The sequence below is a fragment of the Typopeltis vanoorti genome, chromosome 8 (genome assembly GCF_054136105.1).
Source record: "Typopeltis vanoorti isolate ZY-2024b chromosome 8, IOZ_Tvanoo_1.0, whole genome shotgun sequence".
In the NCBI taxonomy this organism is placed as follows: domain Eukaryota; kingdom Metazoa; phylum Arthropoda; class Arachnida; order Uropygi; family Thelyphonidae; genus Typopeltis; species Typopeltis vanoorti.
Genome location: NC_143556.1, coordinates 91,387,651 through 91,393,078, shown reverse-complemented (window position 1 = coordinate 91,393,078; position 5,428 = coordinate 91,387,651).

The following is a 5,428-nucleotide window of genomic DNA, read 5'->3' as shown; positions in this document are numbered from 1 at the left end:
AAGACAAAATTAATGATATTCAGAAATCCACTGACTCGACCAGCTGATAACAAATATAATAACCATCCAACGTCCACTTTCCAACATAAAAAACACACAGAACAGCAAAACCACTACAGTCACTCAGGTTGAAACAATACGGTACCTTGGAATTTACTTCGATGCATATATGAACTGGAATAGCTACATAAACCATCACAAACAAACTCCGAACGATAAGTGGCAAACTCTACAGGTTTAAAGACATAGTTCCCATATGCCTAAAAACACTAATATACAAAGCACTATGCCAAAATATACTAAGATACGCTATAACAACGTATGCTTTTGGTGCACCCAACAAACTAAATAGATTAATATCGTTACAGTACAAAATGATAAAACTAATCTTTTGGGAACAAAGAGAAAATAACGACCTTATATACATTGCAATGTCAGAACACAAAATACTGATAGAAAAACATTTATGTCACTATGCAGCTTTGCTAAAACATTATTTTGATGCTAACTACAGGACAGTCAGAAATACATACCGTATAACAAGACCTCAGACTACTAATTATATCACATATAAATACAATAATCACTACGGAAAGGCCACGCAAAAACTCTACATCCCAGACATGATAAACAAATTACCTTTTGAATACAGAAACCTTACAAACTACAATATCCTGAAAAGAGCCTCTAAGGACATAATATGAACAAGAAACACGCACCCAAAATACCATACAAACTTAATGAAACACAATATATTCGTTCAGGCTTCCAGTTCAGCGACGCATCAATACATTCCAAGTTATTGTATATGTGTGTGTGCGTGCGTGCGCGCGCGCGCTCGAATTTCTCAATCATAGATTTCGTAGCTTCCCAACACAGCAAAAAAAAAATAATAATAAATAAATAATAACCAACTGGTTTCATCCTCAGATAAGCTTACATATAAGCTTCGAGGATGAAAGCAGAGAAATTAATTCTCATCCAAGATGTATCATATGTAACCAAGTGCATGTAATGTACGTATCATATGTAAACTAAAGTATGTAATGTATGTATTATATGTAAACAAATGTATGTAATGTAAGTATCATATGTAAACAAATGTATGTAATAACTCACAAAAGTATGCAATATAGAGTGATTATATCCATTGATATTGTATATATAGAGTGTAAAATTGCAAAGAAACATCTGTAATAATCATCATTATGAATATTATAATAATATATGTTGTAAACAGTTATTATTTTAAAAAAAACTATGTACAAGAAAGTATTTGTTATGCATAATTGTCTTCATATAATGTATGTAATTTCTGAGAAATAATTTAAAAAAAAAATTATTATTATTATAATTGGCTACTCCATGCAGTCCTTAGACTCATCAAGGGATGCCCTAAACATCATGGCAAGCACTATCCAACATTATCAAACTTTGCTTTGAACTCATTCACAGTCATGGCACTCCTAATAGAGTCTGGCAACATATTCCACTAATTCACCACTCTCCAAGCCAAAAAAACTAGTCTCTATGTTTCAATCATATCATCCATTTTCCGTCTCTCAACCAATTTCTAATCCATAAATATTCAACCTATCGTCGTAAGGTTCATATTTTCTTTGTCTTTTTGATTTCGTTCTTCATAAGCTTGTTAATTGATCTATATTCTCTTTCAATCTCTGCGTTTCCGATGTTTTGTTTTTTGTATAAGCATTTCTTTTTTGTTTATTAAATGAATTAAATCGTTATTTAATTAAATATTTCATTTCCTATTTTTTTCTTATATCCATACTGAAATTATTAATATGTAACATAAATATATAATAAAATAATTAAATAAATAGTTTCACTATGTAAACAATTTATCTCAGTAGCTATCGTTAGTTTTTCGCGACTTATGGCCATGAATGTAAAATCCTTTATTTTTTTATAGTTTTGCTGACTTAGTTCGATTAGTTTCTAAAGCATTCATATTTACTCCGGCTTTCATGTAGTCAGTTTTAGAAATACACATTTATTGCTTAAGGCCATGAAGCGGAAACCTCTGCAGCTTAGAAAAAGAAGAGCTGACAAATATCGGCAAATTTTTGTCGGTATTTGAAATAAATCTAGTGCGTCTATTAAAATGCCCGTAACTGGATGAACAATCACGTTTCATACTGTGGAATCTCTCTCTCTCTCTCTTTTTTTTAAATGTCGAAATTTAATAAATAAAAAATTTTGATTTGATAATTAAATTAAATTTGATAATTAATTTATGTGTCTGGTGGTCGCACAGAAATGTCTCGGTGGCTGCATTTAGCCATTATGCCATGTGAGGACCACGTTGCAATCCGCACCAGCACACTAGATTCAAGGCCGTATTCATGGGTGTGCAAACTGTGCGGTGGCACAGGGCCCCCGCAAAGCGCAAAAAATTGAAAAAATAATTAATTTTTTTTAATTATTATATAAATTAATATTGTAATTATTATATAAAAATATTATTATATAGAAAAATATATGTATATAAATATATGTATATAGCGCCTCTGTAGCGCAATTGGAAGAACGACAGTACATTGCGCCCTTCGATTGGACTAGGCCTAAGTTCGATTCTCGTCGCGACCGGAGGAATCTTTATCTGGACGATTTCAATCGAAGGTGAGCTAGCCGATCTCATACAGAGGTAGCCAGGTTTTTCATCCTGCATACAGACAAATCGGCCCTTCAGAACACATGCAATTTACAGACAAAAAATACTAGTTGTGGTGGGCGGTAGATGGCGTTGATGGAGATGATTCGTAGTAGAGGTTCGGTGCTGAAGGGTTTCTATAGGATTAATTCAGAAGATATTTTGGAGAACAGGACTGGTGGTGGGAGGACTAGGGGGACATCCATGGACGCTGGGCAAGAGTGTGTTTAGTAAGGATGTTAGAGCTGTTTTTTTATTTATTTATTTTAGAGTGGTGAATGAGCTGCCAGAGTCTGTTGTGGGTGCTATGACAGTGAATGAGTTCAAGGCAAAGTATGATAGATATTGTGTGAATGTCGAATAGTTGTGATGGACATGATGTTTAGGGGTATCCGGAGAGTTCATCGAAAAACAGTTTACCGAAAGACAATTCATCGAAAAAGCAATTCACCGAATAAACAATTCATCGAAAATCAGTTTATCGAACAACAATTAATCGAAAAAGCAATTCATCGAAAGACAATTCCCCGAAAAAGCAATTCACCGATGAGCAGTTAATCGAAAATACAATTCATCGAAACGCAATTGATCGAAAAACAACAATTCATCGAAAAATCACAATTCATCGAAAATACAGTTCACCGAAAAATGAATTATAAGGCGTGTGAAGGCGAAGATGTGTGTGCAATTTTTTTTTTTTTTTTTTTTTTTTTGTTTTGGATTATTTTGAGAGGTATATATCTTTTTATTATCCTACTATTTATAACTATTATTTATCCTACTTCGTTCGGAAAGCGATTTTTTGGCGGGGCATACTGGATGCAGTGAATGATATCCACTGAGGCGGGTATAGTTGAGATGTTAAAAGAACATTTCATAAAGGGATTTCATTCTCGTGAAATTTTTTAGCTCATATTCTAACCGTTGATGAAACATGGCTTCGTCACTATGACCCAGAGAACAAACAACAGTCAATGGAGTGGAGACACAAAGGTTCTCCATAGCCAAAGAAGTTTCGAACCAAACAGTCAGCAGGGAAAGTTCTTGCCATTGTCTTTTAGGATATGGATGGTGTAATCCTTACCTTACCTCAAGAAAGGTGAAACTGTTACAGCAGCTCTGAAGGAATTGAAGGAGGTACTGAAGGAAAATCGGTTCGAGAAACTAAGCAGAGGCGTGTTGCTTTTGCAGGACAATACACCTGCTTATGAAATCCAACAGACAATATACGACTTGGGATTTCAATATCTACCTCAAACACCATATTCACCAGGACTGGCCACAGGGCCAACCCTAGAAATTTTGTCGCCACGTGCAGTAGCATATTTTTCCGCCCCTTCCCCTTAAAAAAAACTCTTTTAATGACGTCTTAAAAGCCATGATATTAATCTAGGCTTCAACATCTCTGATCATAAATTCTAAATAGCAGCATTAGCTAATAAAAATTCACACGTTAATGCATAAACTATATTTTTTACAGAGAGAGAGAGAGAGAGAGAGAGAGAGAGAGAGAGAGAGAGAGATTTCCTCTTAATGTGCAGTATAATAAAATAATTCGAAACGTGTTATTGTACTTCGGGATCTTTTAATTTTTAAAGGGGGGGGACACAAAAATTTTGCACTCAGGCGGCGCAAACCCACGGAACGGCCCTGAAGATCAGTCATTTAGAGTTGTGTAGATTCTAGTTAATTGTTAAGAAAAGTTACTTGCTCTCCACATGTTTACTTGTGGCACCAAATAATGAATGAATGATTCCAGGAAAAAAAAAAGTTTCTTTTCCAGGCATTAAAAAATACACAGCCTATATATTTACAAATGAATTGTAAGAATAAATTGCCGGTAGACAGTGTCATTTCCTGATCATGTTATCAGGAAATGAAAGTTTATGCTAAGAAAGAAGATATATATATATATATATATATATATATATATATATATATATATATATTCAAGATACCAAGTAATTTTATATTAACTTGGTTTTAATCCTATTTCCCAAGTAAGCAAACAGACAAGAAATTCAAGTTTGCGCCTGTAAGTAGTGCAAGTCCAAGGCAACTCTTGATAGTGCCAGTCGAGGCAACTCTTGATAGTGCCAGTCGAGGCAACTCGTGGTAAAGGTGGATAAAGCTGTGGTCACTTTTCTTAGTATACTTTATTAGTATATTACTTTTTATTAGTTATTATTTAGTTATATATTATATTACACACACACACACACACACACACACACACTAAGAAAAGTGATCAGAACTTTATCCACCTTTACCAAGAGTTGCCTCGACTGGCACTACCAATAGTTGTCTTGGACTTGCACTACTTGCAGGCGCAAACTTGACTTTCTTGTCCGTTTGCTTACTTTGGAAATAGGATTAAAACCAAGTTTATATAAAATTATTTGGTATCTTGAATACATAGTATGCCCAAGTTAAAAAACGTTATATATATATATATATATATATATATATATATATATATATATATATATAGTTCTGTAGTACGCAAGTTTACATTACTGAAATGCATGAATTTAATTAAGAAAGGAATATTAGCCACATTTTTTTACATAGAGAAAGCAAAGCATTCACTATGAAATTTCTTCACGTACCATGATGCACGGATGTCAAAAATAGACTGGAAGTATAAATGCTTGCAATCTTTTTTTTTTTTTTTTTCAGTAAATTTAAAAAATTAAAATAAACATCGATATTTCTTAGGCAACCAAAACGAAACGAGAGAGAGGGTTCGCTATG